Consider the following 20657-nt stretch of genomic DNA (forward strand, 5'->3'; position numbering starts at 1 on the left):
AATATTTCCTTTAGCAAATAATCATCAAGCTTTGGGAAACAGCTCCTTGCTGTGTCCTGTAAGCAAGTGAAGACCTGACCATAGGAAACTGAGTGAGGACTGAACTAAATACCGTGGAAGAATACAGATATCTTCTTATCTCCCAGGTCATACAGTGGTGTTTATACAGCAGAAAGCCATCATGTGAAAGTAATGTACTTAAAATAAGGTTGTTGCAGGCTCTGGCTGCAATTTGAGATCAGAAGAAAGATGTATTACCTTCTCATTTCTCATTTTAATATATTATTTTGCCAAATCCCTTCAATGATATTCATATGATTGTTGACAAAAAAGAACACATGTGTGTTTTATAGTTATGAAACACAACCTGTTATTAATAAGAAATTGAGAAATGGTGCACTATAGCATCATTCCCAGTTAGGCCATGCCCTAAGGAAGAGTAGGGAAGGAAAATTATCCTGGTCGGCAGTACTTCAAGTAACCCATAAAGTTATGTACTTTTCTTGGATAGGTATACTGACAAAGTTCTGTTTAAAGCTTTCTCATGATCACTTGAAAACTAGGTTTCAAGATGATGAAGGGTTTGAAAGAAACAAGATTGGAAGTTTGGTTACAAGTGTTCATGAACTGGAGGCATCTATAAAGTCCTTTGTTCGGTACCGACTTTGACGATGCTTCCAAGTAATGTAATATCTTAAAAGGACTCTTCCTTTAGGAAAATAGACTGTCAAGAAGAAAACGAAATAGGTACATTTTGCTGCAGACTTACACAATAACGTTTTGTGACCATGTGTGTCAGCTCAGAGTTCACAAAAATAATGGCTATAATTGCAGAGATGGAGGTGCTTCACAAATCCCTCAAAATGATTCCTCTTCATCAAAAAAAATCTGTTTTCAACTCTTGCTTTCTCCTATATATCTAAAAGTGCACTACATGTACCAATGGTATAGGTATTTATATATACATGTATCTCAAGAAGTATACATAAGTGGTATGAAATCTTTTAATTGTTAAAACAAGCATTCATTCCTTATATAGAATCTTCAATTGTATAGCTTAGTATCTTACCTTTCAATTTCTTTGACTATTTTGCTAAAGGAGACTGCAGTCTCCTGCCCCCGCGCCTGGCTATTCCTCGCCGGGGCCCCTTGGAGGGGAGTGGGTTGAGCTTTCCTCCCTGCCCTGGCCAGAGCCCCGGCAGCCGAAGACCTTCAGGACTAGCCACCACCATGCTGAGACCACTCTCCGCACACCTGAAGGTACCGGCAGAGGGACAAAGCCACGTGGGTTCCGGGGCTGAGATCTCCAAGCCTACTCGGATTGGAGTTGAGCATCCTCCACCCAGATCCTCCAAATTCCAGTAGGCGGCCGCGCGACATCTTATTATAACATCTCATTCCTACTTTGACAAACTGGCAGGCTACCGAATGTAGCCTGCCCACACGGCAGAGTCTGGCAAACTCCCCCTGGCGTACCCAATATGCCAAATACCAGTAACAATGATGAGTCTCATTCTCCTAAAGAGCCTTGAATATAACCTCAGGGCCAGGATGAAGGAGACGTTACTGAGGCCTGCTCGAGGCAATCGACGAATAACAGGATGATCTGTGATCTGTGATCTGTGATTTTGCTAAAGGATGTCCTATGCAGTAATCTAGTTCTTCCAAATATTTCATAATCGTTCGATCTCCTACATTAACTACTTTCCTGCATATTATATATAATAATTTTATTATATATAATAATTTTCATCTTTCATTATAGCATAAATGGTACACTCTAATTTTTAATTAAATACATTCTACACTGTAAGTTCTTTAATTTTATCATTTTAAATAACTTCCTCCAGTAGGTGATTAACTCTTGTTAATTTTGTTTACTTTCTCTTACCTAAATAAATTCTATGTTTACTTATTTCAATATAAGTGTATTTAAGTTGTTGCTATAAAAATTAAATACATGTAAGCACATTTCCAATACAACTTACCAAATGCGTATGGATATTATCCCAAAACTCTCATTGACTACCGATAGAGCTGGCCTATGCCATGGTATTTTATGCTGAAGCAACTTCACATAGATAATGCCTACTGTGTACCTTGAGGGGATTTTTTCCCTTTGTGCTTAATTTAATCTTATGTAAGACTCCAATTCCACAGCTAATATTGCCAGCTGAGAATCATATTGTGTGGCTCATATGAAAACAAAGCTAAATTATTAATAAGGACTATGAAAGTGGAACACGATGTTTAGTTACTTATTTGCGATTTGTCCATGTCCCATTCCACCATAGCATGATGCTAAAGAACAAAATAAAGATGCTAAAGGATATTCCTGGAAGGAATCAGACTAACAGAAATATGAACGGGATCAGCATAAGATATGGTGAATCTGCTAATGAATTGGATAAAAGACCACAAGAGAAGCATTTCCTTCTTGGCACCATGACAATTCCAACCACCAAGACATAAAGTGTTAATTTTTTTGTTTTTTTTGCTTTTAGGGTCACACCCGGCGATGCACAGAGGTTACTCCTGGCTCATCGACTCAGGAATCACTCCTGGTGGTGCTCCGGGGACCATATGGGATGCTGGGAATTGAAACTGTGTCAGTCATGTTGGTTGCGTGCAAGGCATACGCCCTATCCACTGTGCTATCGCTCCAGCCCCAAGTGTTAATTTTTTGATTAAAAATTGTTTTATGGGTCAAACTACAAGTGGTGAGGGCTTATTCCTGACTCTGGGCTCAGAGATCCCTCCTGGTGGTACTTGGATGGGGATCTTATGAGGTAATTAGAATTGAACCAGGATCAGCCATATGCAAAGCAAGCACCATAGTTACTGAACTTTCTCTTTGGCCTTATGTCTGTTTGGGATGTTAAAAGGATGACCCCGACTATGATGCTATGTGGTTGGTTTAACCTAGTTAAGAGCACAGCATTAGGTTAAAGGCTACACCTGGTAACTGGTGTTTCTGTAAGTGTGATATAAAGAAAGCCATTTGGTTTTTTTTTTTTTTTTTTGGAAATTCTAGATTCACTGTGCAAGGAAGTAAATCTCCACTATAGTAGGTATCTTACATACTTGAACTGATGCCTGGAAGGTATTCCCCATAAAGGAACACATTTATGTCAAATTTCAAGACTTTACATGACAGTATAAGATCCCAGTGTTTCCTGTAGATAATGTTTTGAGGTACACATTGAAATCATTTGCGACCAATTATGAATGTCTCATGACATCCCAAGACCTTAAAGTATATCTGTAAGCATGCTGCGATCCCAGAAGCTATCCTAAATAGCTAAGTCAGAAAAGTAGATGAATGCTGCTTGTTGAACAATGTACAGTCTATGGCATCCACACTCTGATAAGCTTTCTTAATACCTTTGACCAAATATAACCAAATCATTAAGTGACATGACTATAAAACCACCACCTAGTTCAGGGAAGCTATTCCAAATAATGATGATATGAACATTCCTCAAAATTCCAGTAATTTTGGCACCCTAATTGTCTAATATGTTATCGAATATATACTGTCACTGTCACTGTCCCTCCCATTGTTCATTGATTTTCTCGAGTGGGCCTAGTAACATCACCATTGTGAGACTTGTTGTTACTGTGTTTGGCATATCGAATACACCATGGGGAGCTTGCCAGGCTTTCGAGATACTCTAGGAAGCTTGCCGGGCTCTCTGACAGAGGAGGAGGAATCAAACCTGGGTAGGCTGAGTGCAAGGCAAATGCCCTACCTGCTGTTTTAGAGATCAAAATGTAAAAACTTCATATATGTCATTTATATTGAAAAATTTCAGAAATGGTCAATTTCTTTTTTTAATTGCCTATATACAAATATACAAATTTACAAATATAGGAGCACAGTAGTCTTCCTTCGGCTATGTGCTTGATAAGTATTTACTGACTGCTTTCATTAATTTTTAAAATAATGCAGTTTTAACAATAAATCTTATGCTGTGGAAAGCTCAGATTAGGCATAAAATCTAGCAAAATAGTTTTTATTAGAATAATATGCAGCAAATACTTTTATTTAATAAATCACAATGCTCCATATTGATACATAAATAATGCCATTTTAAAGAAAGTTTACAAATACTTTTACTAGTAAAATATGTTCATGTACATATAACTATGTATACTTTTCTTAAAATATGGCTAGATTTATGAGAAAATGAAAAATAATCCAAGTATGCAAGTAGAAAATTTTGCATATTTAGATAGGAAACATTAAAGATTTAGTGGCTATTAGCTTATAGTACAGAATTTCCATTTCACTTTTAATGAGCATATCACACTTATATTAATGAAGAGTATCTTGTGAGAAATCATATTAGCTTACTTAAGCCTAAAATATATTGTTGCATTTGCTGTAAAATCCCACAACATTAGTGGGTTAATATGAGATGGTCAAATTACAACAATTACCGAAGCTCAATGAGATATGCAAAGGTCTATATGTACTCTGGTTGTATAACATATATGTAAATGAAATTCATTTCTACGCAAATTATAGGAGTTCAGTCTGAAAACTAAATTGTTACTATAGAATAAAAAAGTCTCTAAGAGATGCTGATCTGGGATCAGCATCATACAGGATTCTGGGAGCCCTTTGAACCATACCAGGTGTGATCACTGAGCACAGAGCCAGGAAGAATCTCTGAACATTTCTGAATTTGGACCAACCTCCTCATTGCTCCCTGCTCTCCCCAAAAAAAACTCTAAGTGAAACACATTATTTCAAAGATTCCAATTTAATCTATTAGGTAAGAAAAGCCTAAGAAGATTATAAAAATTCTGGTCCTATATTTTATTTATTTATTTTTAATTTTTTGTCTCCCTTAAAGGAAAAATATATTTTCAGGAGAAGAAGAAAATTAATAAACTCAGGCTGGAAAACAATGTATTATTCAAATAAAATTTCTCTTTTTCTATGATGGAATAGTAAGAGAGTTTTGTTGAATTTAGTTTTTCTCTTTGTCACTCAAGGTAAATAATTTCAAGGTTCAGTTCAATTGTTTACCTTGAACTTGGAGTTCATGTGATGGCATGTAATTAAGGATACTGATGTCATATATAATCTATAATGACCAGGCTGTCTTTTCAATATCCTCTTATTTCACCAATTTTGGCAATGCTCGAATATAATGAAAGATAACTGTTTTTTGTACTTATTTTCAATTCATGTTTATCCTATAGCATAGGTAAGCATTTATATGTAATTAAATTGTTTGGTTTTGGTAGCACCATAATATGGGTTTCATAAAAGTTGTTGAGAGTAACTGAAGATTTTGGAAAGATAGATCTTATATGTTCTTAAGTTTGGTAGGATTGATTAGTAATGTCATCAGGATTTTGTTCTTCTGACTTTTTTGATAACTATCACACAATAGTTACAATCACACAATGATCAAACACCCATCCATCCACCAGTGCACATTGCCCACCATCAATATCTCCAGTTGTATCTCCAATATATCCACCACCGATATCTCCAATATCCCCCCTTTCCCACCCTTCCCCTTCCTCCATGGCAAACAATATTCCACATACTCTCTACTTTTGGGCATTATGGTTTGCAATATAGACACTGAGTGGTTATCATGTTTGGTCCTTTAACTACTTTCTGCACATATCTCCCATTCTGACCAATTCCACAAGTCTTCATTTTCTTAGTGATTCCTTCTTTATTCCAGTTGCCTTCTCCCCTTTGCTCATGAGGCAGGCTTCCAGCTTTGGAGCAAACTATCTGTCCCATGTATCTACTATCCTTAGGTGCCAGTCTCATGTTATGTTGTTTTATATTCCACAAATGAGTGCAGTCCTACTATTTCTGTCTGTCCCTCTTTTTCTGACTCATTTTACTTAGCATGATACTCTCCATGTCTATCCATTTATAAGCAAAGTTCAGACTTCATCTCTCTTAATAGCTGCACAGTATTCCATTGTGTAAATGTACCAAAGTTTCTTTAACCAGTCATCAGTTCTAGGGTACTTAGGTTGTTTCCAGATTTTGGCTATTGTGAACAGTGCTGCAATGAACATATAGATACAGATGTCATCTCTACTGTGCTTTTTTGCATCCTCAGGATATATTCCCAGAAGTGGTATTTCAGGGTCATATAGAAGCTCAATTTCTAGTTTTTGAAGGACTGTCCATATTGTTTTCCAGAAAAGCTGGACTAGTGGGCATTCCCTCCAACAGTTAAAGAGTGTCCCTTTTTCCCCACATCCATGTCAGCACTGGTTGCTTTTGTTATTTTGAATGTGTCCCAATTTCTGTGGTGTGAGATGATATCTCAACGTTGTTTTGATTTGCATCTCCCTTATGGCTAGCGATGTGGAACATTTTTTTCATGTGCCTTTTAGCCATTTGTATTTCTTTTTTGAGGAAACTTATGTTTATTTCTTCTCCCTATTTTTTGATGGGTTGGAGGTTTTATTCTTGTACAATTCTACTGGTGTCTTGTATATCCTGGATACTAATCCCTTATCAGATGGGTATTGGGTAAATATTCTTTCCCATTCTGTGGGCTCTTTCTATATTTTGGTCACTATTTCTTTTGAAGTGCAGAAGCTTTTTAGTTCAATGTGACCTTATTTGTTTTTTTTTTTTTTTGCTTCCACTTGCATGGTCAGTGCTTTTTCATCCTTAAAGATACTTTTAGATTGAATGTCATGTAGAGTTCTTCCTACATTTTCCTCTATGTAGCTTATGGATTCATGTCTGATATTGAGGTCTTTAATCTTCTTTGATCTGACTTTTGTTGCTGGCATTAGACAGAGGTCAGAGTTCATTTTTTTGCAGGTAGCTATCCAGTTTTCCAAGCATCACTTGTTGAAGAGGCTTTCCTTCTTCCACTTCACATTTCTTGCTCCCTTGTCAAAGATTAAGTGGTCATATATTTGGGGGACTGTGACAGAATATTCAACTTCGTTCCATTAGTCTGAAGGTCTCTTTATAGCCCAGTACCATGCTGTATTAATTACTACTGTTTTGTAGTACAGTTTGAGGTTGGGGATGGTGATAGCACCCATCTTCTTTTTCCCAAAGATTGCTTTAACTATCCGTGGGCATTTATTTTTCCATATAAATTTCAGGAGAGTTTTATCTATTTCTTTGAAAAATGTCGATTCAACCAGGTACAGCCCGGCGCCCAGGGCTTGGGAGTCTCTCTGGGCATGCACAGCTAGCTTAATCCCCTAGAACAGCCTGTTTTCTCTCCCTTGATCTGCGCGGGACAGGAACTGAAGCCCATCCCATCTCTTGGCAACAAAGCTGAACGTCTCCGGGTCTCTCTCCTCATTCAACCAGGTACAGCCCGGCACCCAGGGTTTGGGAGTCTCTCTGGGCATGTGCAGTTAGCTCGATCCCCTAGAACAGCCTGTTTTCTCTCCCTTAATCTGCGCAGGACAGGAACTGAAGCCCATCCCATCTCTCGACAACAAAGCTGAACGTCTCCGGGTCTCTCTCCTCATTCAACCAGGTACAGCCTGGCGCCCAGCTCCAGGGACCCTTTCTGGAACCACGGCCGCTAATGTGACGGTGAAATACACTCCCAATACATATGCCATAGGAACCATGAGCTACCCTCTGAGATGGAACCTTCTCTAGATTAGCTAAGCTACTAGAAACACAGTAGCCAATAACTCATAAGCCTATCTCAAATCACACTTCATATCAGCAGAATAGTAACAGTGAATGTGAAGGACTAAACCACACTGGTCACACTGGTAAAGCAACGCAAAAGCCCACCAAACTTTCTTATTGAAGAGTCTAGCCCAGAACACACCAACAGTAATGTAGTGTTAGACAACATTTATGAAAAGGAATTCAGAAGGGAGCTACGTAAGATGCTTAGGGAACTGAAAGAAACAATGGAAAGCAATGCCAATAAAAGACAAGAGGATTTGAAGGCAGAAATGAGGAAAACGCAATCGGAAATGTCAGACCTGAAAAACCTGGTAGGCGAATTGAAAAACTCAGTGGAAGGCCTCAAAAGCAGAGTAACAGCTGCTGAGAACAGAATAAGTGAGCTCGAAGATGAAGTTCAGAGACTCTCCAGAAAAGAGCAGAAAATGAAAAGAGACTCACAATTCGGGAACAGATGGCAAGAGAAAATCGTGATGAAGCGAAGAGGGGTAACGTAAGAATTATTGGAGTCCCAGAGGGACAGGAAGAAAACCTTGATGAAGAAGAAATTGTCAAAGACATCACTGCTACAACGTTTCCACAGCTGAAGAAAATCTGTGGCCACATTCAGGAGGCCTGAAGGGTACCAGCTAGAAGAAATTTGAATAAGAATACCCCAAGACACATTTTGATCAAAATGACCAAAACCTTAGACAGAGACAAAATTCTGAAAGCAGCAAGATCGAAGAAAGAAATGTCTTACAAAGCAGCATCCTTAAAATTCACAGCTGATTTTTCTGATGAAACCCTCATGGCCCTAAAACAGTGATGGGACATAGTGAAAAAACTCAATGAAATAAATGTCTCTCCAAAAATACTTTACACAGCGAGACTCTCATTCATAATAGAAGGAACAACACACAGTTTCACAGACAAACAACAGCTCAGGAACTTCATAGACACAAAACCATGGTTACAAGAATAACTAAATGGGCTACTTTAAGGCAAGACAGGCCCCTCAAATACACCGAATTTCAACAGAAAAATGGGACAAAATCCCAAAACAGTAATCTCTCTCAATGTCAATGGGCTAAACGCATCATTTAAAAGACATAGAGTGGCAGGATGGATTAGAAAATTGAACCCAACATTCTGCTGCCTGCAAGAAACACATATCAATAATCAAAGCAAAGACAGACACAGAGTCAAAGGCTGGAAAACAATTCTACAGTAAAACAGCTCCCATAAAAAAGCTGGGGTAGCCATCCTAATCGACCACATAGATTTCAGAGTAAAGAAAGTCATAAGAGACAGTGAAGGCCATTTTTTATTGATCAAAGGATCTGTACAACTTACAATAATAAATGTATATGCACCTAATGAGAGACCAGCAAACTACTTAAAACAACTATTCAGAGATTTGGAAGAAGACATCAATAGCAACACAATACTAGTGGGAGACTTCAACACTGCTTTGTCACCTCTTGATAGATCAAGCAGACTCAACCTTAGCAAGGACATACTGCATCTGAGGGAAACAATGGAAGAAAGGGACTTAGTAGATATATAAAGGACACTTCATTCTAAAAAGGCTGAATACACATTCTTCTCAAGCGTCCATGGAACATTCTCCAAGATAGATCACATGCTGAGCCACAAAACATACCGCCATAAAATTAAGAAGATAGAGATTGTATCAACAATCTTCTCAGATGACAATGCGCTGACATTAGAAGTAAATCACACACAAAACCAGAAAACTAAATCAAACACCTGGAAATGAAACAGTGCGCTATTGCACAACAAGTGGCTTAGAAAGGAAATCAAAGAGGAAATCAAAAGATTCCTAGAAACAAACAAAAATGAGGACACAAGTTACCAAAACTTATGGGACACAGCAAAAGCTGTGTTAAGAGGAAAGTTTATAGCTCTACAAGCATTCCTCAGGAAGGAGGAGCCAGCACATATAAATAACCTAACCTCACAGCTTAAGAGCTTGGAGAAGGACCAAAAAAAGGAGCACAACCTCAACAGGAGAAAGGAAATAATAAAACTCAGAGCAGAGATTAAAGAGATGGAAGTTCAGAAAAGAATTCGAAAGATCAATGAAACCAAAAGCTGGTTCTTCGAGAAAATTAACAAGATCGATAAGCATCTAGCAAAACTCACAAAGAAAGGGAGAGAGAAAACCCTAATACACCGAATCAGAAATGAAATGGGTGTCATTACAATAGAAACTACAAAACTTCAAAGGATCCTCAGGAAGTACTTTGAGAAGCTTTATGCCACGGAACATCAAAACCTCGAGGAAATGGATAAATTCCTAGACTTATACAGACTCCCAAGTCTGAACCAAGAAGACCTGGAATACCTGAACAGACCTATCATCATCAAGGAAATTGAAATGGTAATAAAAAGTCTCCCCAAGCACAAAAGTCCTGGCCCAGATGGATTCACTAGTGAATTCTTCCAAATCTTTAAAGAGGACTTATTCCCAATCCTCTTTAAGCTTTTCCATGAAATTGAAATATCAAAAACACTTCTGAACAGTTTCTGTGAAGTAGATATCACACTGATACCAAAAGCAGACAGAGATACTACAGAGAAAGAGAATTACAGACCAATATCCCTGATGAACACAGATGCAATGATCCTCAACAAACTACTAGCAAATAGAATCCAACTACTCATCAAAAAGATCATATACCATGACCAAGTAGGATTCATCCCAGGGATGCAAGGATGGTTTAACATTCGGAAATCAATCAACATAATCCATCATATTAAGAAAAGAAAAGATAAAAAGCATATGCTCATATCAATAAATGCAGAGAAAGCATTTGACAAGATCCAGCACCCCTTTATGATGAAAACCCCAGCCAAAATGGGTATAGAGGGGACTTTCCTAAACATAGTTAAAGCCATCTACCACAATCCTACAGCAAACATCATCCTCAATGGGGAAAAACTGAGAGCCTTCCCTAGAAGATCAGGGAAGAGACAAGGATGCCCACTCTCTCCACTGCTGTTCAATATAGTACTGGATGTACTGGCAATAGTGATTAGGCAGGAAAAAGATATTATGGGCATTCACGTAGGAAAGGAAGAAATCAGACTCTCATTATTCGCAGATGATATGATACTATACTCAGAGAACCCAATAACCTCCACCAAAAAACTCCTAGAAACAATAGACTTGTATAGTAAAGTTGCAGGCTATAAAATCAATACCCAAAAGTCCATGGCTTTCCTATACGCAAACAGTGAGAGAGTAGAAAGTACAAGAAAAAAACAATCCCGTTCACAATTGTGCCCCAGAAAATCAAGTACCTAGGAATCAGCTTAACTAAGGAAGTAAAGGACTTGTACAAAGAAAACTACAAAACGCTACTTCAGAAAATAAAAGAGGACATGAGGAAAATGAAAGATATCCCCTGCTCATTGCTCAGGAGACTTAACGTTGTCAAAACGGCAATACACGAATGCTCTGTATAAATTCAATGAAATCCCTATAAGGATACTCTTATAGGGATAGTAGTCTATGGACTGAACATGTTTGCCACTCAAAGCCTCTTTTGCAGACCACAACACCCAAAAGGAGAGAGAGAACAAAAGGGAACAGAGGCAGGGTGGGATGGGGTGTGGGGGTGGGAAGGATATTATCCATGGTGGTGGAAAATGGGCACTGATGGAGGGATGGGTATTTGATCATTGTATAATCGATACCCAAGCGCAAAAAAATTGTAAACCTACAACTGTGCCTCATAGTGTTTTACTAATAAAAAGAAAAAAAATTAAAAAAAAAAAGAAAATGTCACGGGCATCCTGATAGGGACTGCATTAAAAGTTGTATAGTGCTTTGGGCAGTACAGCCATTTTGTCAATGTTAATCCTCCCTATCCATGAGCAAGGGCTGTGTCTCCATTTCTTAGTGTCCTCTTTTATTTCTAAAAGTAGTGTTTTGCTATTTTCCTTATATAGGTCCTTCACATCTTTGGTTAAGCTGATTCTGAGGTACTTGTTTTTTTGAGGTACTATTGTGAATAGGATTTTTTAATGTTTCTTCTCTTTCGTTATTTGTATATAAGAAAGACATGGACGGGGCTGGAGTGATAGCACAGCGGGTGTGGCATTTGCCTTGCACGCGGTCGACCCGGGTTCGATTCCCAGCATCCCATATGGTCTCCTGAGCACCGCCAGAAGTGATTCCTGAGTGCAGAGCCAGGAGTTACCCCTGTGCATTGCCGGGTGTGACACAAAAAGAAAAAAAAAAAGACATGGACTTTTGGGTGTTGATTTTGTAGCTTGCCACTTTCGTAAACCGACCTATTATTTCTAGGAGCTTTTCTGTAGAGTCCTTAGGGTTTTCTGAGTATAGTGTCATATTGTCTGCAAATAGTGATAGCTTGACCTCTTCCATTCCTACATGTATGCACTTGCTACCTTTATCTTGCCTAACTGCAATGGCCAGGACTTCCAGTATTATATTGAATAGGAGTGGCAAAAGTGGGCAACCTTGTCTTGTGTCCAATCTTAGAGGGAAGGCTTTTAGTTTTTCCCTATTGAGAATGATACTGGCCCTGGGCTTGTGGTAGATGGTTTTGAAGTAACGCGGAAAGTTCCTTCAATGCCTATTTTGCTGAAAGTTTTCATCATAAACGGGTGCTGGATCTTGTCAAATGATTTCTCTGCATCTATTAATATGATCATATGATTTTTATCTTTTCTTTTTGTTGATATGATGGTTTATGTTGTTAGATTTCCAAATGTTAAACCATCCTTGCATCCCTGGGATGAATCCTACTTGATCATGTTATATGATATTTTTTTATGAGTCATTGGATTCCATTTGCTAATAGTTTGTTAAGGATCTTTGCATCTGTCTTCATCAGAGATATCGGCCTGCAATTCTCTTTCTCTGTGGTATCTCTGTCCGCTTTTGGTATCAGGGTGATATATGCTTCATAGAAACCTTACAGAAGTGTTTTTGGTAGTTCAATTTTGTGAAAAAGCTTAAAGAGGATTGGGTGTATGTCTTCTTTAAAGATTTGGAAGAATTCACTGGTGAATCCATCTGGGCCAGGACTTTTGTGCTTGGGGAGACTTTTTTATTACTGTTTCAATTTCTCTGATGGTGATAGGTCTGTTCAGGTATTCCAGATCTTCTTTGTTCAGCCTTGGGAGGTTATAGGAATTTAGGAATTTATCTAATTCCTTGAGGTTTTCATGTTTTGTGGCATAAAGCTTCTCAAAGTACTCACTGAGGATCCTTTGAATTTCTGTAGTTTCTGTTGTAATTTCCCCCTTTTCATTTCTGATTCGGTTTATTAGGGTTTTTTTCTCTCCCTTTCTTTGTGAGTGTTGATAGAGGCCTATCGATCTTGTTTATTTTCTCGAAGAACCAGCTCTTGGTTTCACTGATCTTTTGGATTGTTTTTGGGTTTCCATCTCATTAATTTCTGCATTAAGTTTGATTATTTCCTTCCTCCTATTCGGATTGAGCTCATTTTTTTGGTCCTCTCCAAGCTCTTAAGCTGTGAGGTTAGGTTACTTATGTGGGCTTGCTCCTCTTCCTGAGGAATGCTTGTAGGGCTATAAACTTTCTTCTTAACACAGCTTTTGCTGTTTCCCATAAATTTTGGTAACTCGTGCCCTCATTTTTGTTTGTTTCCAGGAATCTTTTGATTTCCTCTTTGATTTTCTTTCTAAGGCACTCATTGTCCAATAGTGAACTGTTTAATTTCCAGGTGTTTGCTTTAGTTTTCTGTTTGTGTGTGTGATTTACTTCTAATTACAGTGCATTGTGGTCTGAGAAGATTGTTGATACAATCTCTATCTCCTTAATTTTATGGAGGCTTAATTTTGTGACTCAGCATGTGGTCTATCTTGAAAAATGTTCCATGCACACTTCATAAGAATGTGTATTCAGTCTTTTGAGGATGAAGTGTCCTGTATATATCTACTAAGTCTCTCTCTTCCATTTTTTTCCCCTCAGATGAAGTATGTTCTTGCTAAGTTTGAGTCTGATTGATCTATCAAGAGGTAATAAAGTCGTGTTGAAGTCTCCCACTAGTATTGTGTTTTTGTGTTTCTATTGATGTCTTTCTTCAAGTCTATGAGCAGTTGTTTTTAAGTACTTTGCTGGCCCTTCATTAGGTGCATATACATTTAGTATTGTAAAATCTTCCTGTTGTACAGATCCCTTGATCAATAAGAAATTGCCTTTACCATCTCTTGTGACCTTCTTCAGTCTGAAATCAATGTGGTCTGATACTAGGATGGCTACTCCAGCTTTTTTATGAGAGTTGTTTGCCTGTAGGATTGTTTTTCAGCCTTTGATTCTGAGCCTGTGTTTGTTTTGATTATTGAGATGTGTTTCTTGGAGGCAGCAGAATGTTGGGTTTAATTTTCTAATCTATCCTGCCACTCTGTGTCTTTTAATTGGTGGGTTTAGCCCATTGATGTTGAGAAAGATTACTGTTCTGGAGTTTTATCCCATTTTCTCTTGAAATTTGGTGTATTTGAGGATCCTGTCTTGTCTTAAAGTAGCCCATTTAGTTGTTCTTATAACCATGGTTTTGAATCTATGAAGTTCCTGAGCTGTTCTTTGTCTGTGAAACTGTGTGTTGTTCCTTCTGTTATGAATGAGAGTCTTGTTGGGTAAAGGATTTTTGGTGAGGCATCTATTTCACTAAGTTTTTTTCTCTATATCTCACCACTGCTTTTGGGCCATGAGGATTTCATCAGACAAATCAGCTGTAAATCTTAAGGATGCTCCTTTATAAGCAAATCTTTCTTTGATTTTGCTACTTTCAGAATTTTGTCTCTATCTAAGGTTTTGGTCATTTTGATCAGGATGTGTTTTGGGGTATTTTTATTTGGATTTCTTCTAGTTGGTATCCTTCGGGTCTCCTGAATGTGGTCGCATGTTTTCTTCAGCTCTGGGAATGTTGTAGCAGTGATGTCTTTCTTCATCAGGGTTTTATTTCTGTCCCTCTGGGACTCCAGTAATTCTTATGTTACTCCCCTTGGCTTCATCATGATCTTCTCTTGCCATCTGTTCCTGGATTGTGAGTCTTTTTTCCATTTTCTGCTCTTTTCTGAATAGTCTCTGGACTTTATCTTTGAGCTCACTGATTCTGTCCTCAGCAGCTGTTACTCTGCTGCTGAGGCTTTCCACTGAGTTTTTCAATTCGCTTACCAGGTTTTTTAGGTCTGACATTTCCTTTTGTAATTTTGTTTGCATTTTCCACATTTCTACCTTCAAATCTTGTCTTTTATTGGCAATGCTTTCCATTGTTTCTTTTAGCTCCCTAAGCATCCTCTGTAGCTCCCTTCTAAATTCTGTGTCAGAGACATTCTCTAGCATTTCATTACTGTTGGGTCTTCTGGGATAGCCTCTTCATTAAGTAAGCTTGGTGGGGTTCTGCGTTGTTTTACCATTGTGACCTGTGCCGTTTAGCCCTTCACTGTAACTATTCTTCTTATGATGCTATATTAATTGAGGTGGGCTTAATGAATTATTGGCTAATGTGTTTCTGGTGGTTAAGCTAACCTATTGAAAGTTCTAACTAATGATAATTTATGGTTCTTATAGGATATAAAGGGGGAGAATAATTAATCCCTGACTGCATTAGTGGCCACGGCTCCGGGAAAGACCCCTGCCACCTGGCAGGTACCTGGATGAGATGAGCAGATGGCGCCCAGAACTGTTCAGCTTTGGTTGCGGGCAGTGTGCCTCAATTCCCGTCCCTCACAGATCAAGGATGAAAACTGGAAGCCATGAGGAGTAGCTAGACACGTGGCTCTGGGACTTTGCCTCATTTTAATCTAATTCCTCTTATTAGTTTGACCTCTTTTCTTAGTAAGCTTTACGACAAACTTATTATTTGAATTATCCTTCAAACTTCTTGATGTTGTGATAAGCAGTGTTAAGTTAATTTTTGTTTTTGAGTCTGTCTGTTATCTAATACTTATCATTTATTTCTACAGAAATTTGATTTCATTTATTTTATTAGTTACTCTTGTAGAAGTTTAGGTTGCTTATTTTGACTCATTATTATGGGTATGCACTACTCAGATTTCTCCTTTAAGTCTGCTTTTTATAAGTCCCATAGAATCAGATAACACATGTATGTTTTCTTTGATATCTAGAAAGTGATTTATTTATTTAATCATTGAAACATGCTGTTTAGAAATATGCTGTTCCAATGAATTGAACTATCATTGTAGTGGTATGAGATTCTGATTCCAGTCAATACACATTACTTTTGTGTATCTATTTTCATCTCTGAATAACTTGCTTAACTTGGCATAATATTTAATCAGTAAGAGATTTTTACTAAAGTTCCATTTGTTTGGGTTTAAATATAATAGTTTCACAACTAGGCTCTTGGAATTTTTTTAAAGAAAAATATTTGATGTATATAAAATATAAAATTAAGTCCAGATCGATTGAGAAACTTGACATGATACAAAGCTCTATTACTCATTATGCCGCGATAACCAGATTAACCAGGGAAATACTAAGACATATTTTCTCTAATTATAAGATCATGGAAGTTATTTGAAGATTATACAACAGATTTAATAATAGGCATGATTTAAGATTAATGATACTCTTTGCTTAAAAAATTTCTATTCATCTTTTATCTTTTCATCTTGGATCTTTTTACTAGGTGCTTGATACACTAAATATTTTTTATAACTATTTCCTTCTATGAACTATAGATATTTCCTTATGGATTCTATATTTTTGGAATTTCTTTAAACATAATTTAGTGAGCAATAAGAAGTAATTGTTGGATTTGTCCAGGGGAGTGAACAAATATTCTATTATCACCAGCACATTTAGAGAATATTATTACTTTTATAATATTGGAGCGATAGCACAGTGGTAGGGCGTTCGCCTTACAAGTGGCCAACATGGCCGACCCGAGTTCGATTCCTCTGCCCCTCTCGGAGAGCCTGGCAAGCTACCGAGAGTATTCGATATGCCAGACACAGTAACAACAAAGTCTCCAATGGAGACGTTACTGGGCCCGCTCGGGCAAATCGACGATCAACGGGAGGGCCTTTACCTTTACCTAATATTGATATTTAAAATGGATTGGAGAGGCAGCTAATAGGCCATACTCATTAAATCACCTGTGCTAATAGTGGAACATATAAATTCAACTGGTATTAGTGGGAATGGAAGAAAAACTGAAATAAATTTTCTTAACATATGTTGAAATAATGCATAGGACAAAAGTTTCAGGATTTCATAAACTATTTCAGGAAGGATAAATCAATTATAATTGGATATATCCAAGCTTAACCCTTTTTCTGTTTTGTTTTGTTTTTTGGGTCACACCCGACAATGCAGAGGGGTTACTCCTGGAACTGCACTCAGGAATTACTCCTGGCGGTGGATGGCGGACCATAGGAGATGCTGGGAATCAAACCTGGGTCAGCCACATGCAAAGCAAATTCCTTACCCGCTGTGCTCTTTCTCCAGTCCCAAACTTCCTGTACTATCAATATCTAGCTTCATATTTTCATATAGATGGATCACGATCACGACCACCCTGTTGTTCGTCGATTGCCTCGAGCAGGTGCCAGTAACGTCTTCTTCGTCCTAGCCCTGAGATTTTTTTTTTTAAAGTGCCATATTCAAGGCTTTTTCAGGGTTAGGAGAATGAGACCCATCATTGTTACTGGTATTTGGCAAATTGGGTATACCACGGGGAGTTTGCCAGACTCTGCCGTGTGGGCAGGTTACATTTGGTAGCCTGCCAGTTTGACCAAATTAGGAATGAGATGATAAGATGTCATTATCTTATCCGGGAGCTGAGTGTGATAATCTCTGGATCCTGGCCGTTGTTGGAGTTACACGGCAGTTGGTGGATGTAACTGTCTAGTTACTGGCAGGTCCAGTCCCAAACCGTGCAGGCTTGGAGATCTCAGCCCCGGGTCCCACACACCTGGGTTCCTCTGCCAGTTCTTTTATGCGTGAGGCTCATCCAAGTGTGTGGAGAGTGGTCCCAGCATGGCCTTGGCTGGGCCCCGGTGGTCTTCAGCTGTTGGGCCCTGGTGGAGACAGCCAGGCATAGGGTAGGAGACTCTGCCTTGTTCTCTCCCAGGAGCTGAGTGTGATAATCTCTGGATCCTGGCCGTTGTTGGAGTTACACGGCAGTTGGTGGGTGTAACTGTCTAGTTACTGGCAGGTCCAGTCCCAAACCGTGCAGGCTTGGAGATCTCAGCCCCGGGTCCCACACACCTGGGTTCCTCTGCCAGTTCTTTTATGCGTGAGGCTCATCCAAGTGTGTGGAGAGTGGTCCCAGCATGGCCTTGGCTGGGCCCCGGTGGTCTTCAGCTGTTGGGCCCTGGTGGAGACAGCCAGGCATAGGGTAGGAGACTCTGCCTTGTTCTCTCCCAGGAGCTGAGTGTGATAATCTCTGGATCCTGGCCGTTGTTGGAGTTACACGGCAGTTGGTGGGTGTAACTGTCTAGTTACTGGCAGGTCCAGTCCCAAACCGTGCAGGCTTGGAGATCTCAGCCCCGGGTCCCACACACCTGGGTTCCTCTGCCAGTTCTTTTATGCGTGAGGCTCATCCAAGTGTGTGGAGAGTGGTCCCAGCATGGCCTTGGCTGGGCCCCGGTGGTCTTCAGCTGTTGGGCCCTGGTGGAGACAGCCAGGCATAGGGTAGAAGACTCTGCCTTGTTCTCTCCCAGGAGCTGAGATGGAACAATAAAATATTTAGTGAAATTCTAATCCCTCTGTGAATTTTGACCAAGTTTAATTTTTCTTTCTTAAAAGTAATAAGCACTATCAATAATTTTAATTTCATCATTTTAAGATATTATTGTTATAGTCACTTAATTAAATGATGAACATACAAAACCATATATAGGGCTGAAAAGCAGTTAAAGAAATTCGTTGCTTTCTCTGCACTCTGCAAACTCTGGCTCAATTACTTGAGCACAATCAGGAATAATCCCTGAGCACAGAGCTAAAATAGTCTGAGCAACTCTGATCAACTCCCAGTCTCCCACCAAATTATCTAAATAGTATTTTCATTATTATTATTTATGTTTCTTTGTGTTTAGCTTCAATGTGTTGAGATCTACCTACATTGATATGTGAAAAATTTCTTTTACATTGCGTACTATTTTTCTCTTGGTTTATAGCATGTATATATCATGTATTTATATAGATTTGTGGTCTAACTATATTTCATATTTATGGACTCAATACTTTACGACTGTTCCTATTATCAGAGAAAAGTGTTATTATTCTTAAATAGGTCTACAGATCCTCTGGTAGTAATTCTGTTAGAATCAAATGTTTATCAAAAATGAATATTCATTAAAAAGTCAAAATCAGATATTACCTTTTTGGTTTTCAAGGTTATGAGCTATCATAAGTAAAGGTCAAGTGGAAGTTTCTAAGACTACTTTCTTGGCATTCATGAAATAAAAAATCAAAACCATACTCTGAGGAAGCAGAAGAGATTATTTCCATTATTAAAGACCTATAAATAACATTAACTATTTTAGTATGACCCATCAAAAGTCAGATATATCCTGGAGGAGGGATACTGCAAATTCAAGTCATCAAGAGATCAATTAAGGTTGGTATGAAAGAGGTTCTTTTTGTGCATGAACAGATTCATTCAGTATGAAATACATAATATGGAGTCAATTCCGATGAATTTTTATCCCTATTTGAAAGGAAGATTATGGTTAATTGACATTTGCTTGAGACAGATGACAGTTTTTCTTACATGGTTTCCTGGTCCTGCCCCAAGACATGTTATTCTCTCTGCTCTCAGTAGTTTTGAAACTTAAAGTAACCCAGAACAGTAGACATCTTCAAGAAGAGAATAATGGTATATTCTAAAATAACAACATATTGCAATGTTTGACATAAAGTGATACCTCTACTCAAGTTGTCCTTAGAAATATGTATCAGATAGTGGGAAACAGACCAGGACTGGGAGACTGACCAATGGTGGAAATCCCAAGTTCCTCTAGTCTGAGGCATTGCAGAACATCTGAAAATAAAGGGTCACCCAGTAGGTGCTTGCCTACTTGAGAAATAAATGGTGCTTTCAACAATCGTTATAATACAGAAGCAGCAGCGGGTCTCTCATCCCATAGTCTTCTTCAATAATTTTTCTAATCAGCATCAATCCTACTCTTGTGTGTTTAGAAACATTTACTAAAGTGAGGATGCTTTTAACAAGCAGCAGAGCAAGAGTCTCATTAACTTTAATCTAAAATTATCATTAGATAAATCACCACATGATGACTCCTGATGACAACAGACCAGAAGAGTCAAAAGGACAGTAGAAATAATTAACTTGATCATCAGAAAGATAAGGAGTTTTTTTATATAAAGATAAGGAATATTGCTTTTCTATCTAGAGAGTTGAGGGTGGGTCCCTGCTAGTTTCTTCCTCTATTTTGTACTATTTTGACCAGTCACAGATTTAACCTATTCCTTAACCCATCTTCATCAGTTGGAGCTTGAGAAGAAGATGGAGCAAAGGAAGATAGATTTTTCATTTTTCTAATCTGCAGGTTACACAAATTAGATTTGTGTAACTCAAAGATCTAATGAGATTTCCAGCAGTGAAAGCATTTTCTAAGGATTGTGGAGGATGAAGAAATGAGTGATAAAATTGGAAAAAAAGATAAACATCATCACAAGAGATGTGTGCAGCTGGCTCTGCAGTCAAGAAAAATTAATAGTGGTGCTTGAGGGACAAAGTGGGATGCCAGGGATTGAACCCTGGTCAGCTGCATGCACCTTATCAACCCCAATCCACTGCACTATCCCTCCATCTGCAATATCAGTAAAAAACCCCTAGGTCTATCTGCAGCAGGAGAGGATGCATTGCATCTCATAAATCACCTTCTTTTAACCTCCCTAAATGAATTTATCATATGACACAGATTGACTCTGTTACCCAGGACTAATTTTTTATTCGTCCACCCTTATATGATTGGTAACTATTAACTC

The sequence above is a fragment of the Sorex fumeus genome, unplaced genomic scaffold (genome assembly GCF_029834395.1).
Source record: "Sorex fumeus unplaced genomic scaffold, SorFum_2.1 ptg000024l, whole genome shotgun sequence".
In the NCBI taxonomy this organism is placed as follows: Eukaryota; Metazoa; Chordata; class Mammalia; order Eulipotyphla; family Soricidae; genus Sorex; species Sorex fumeus.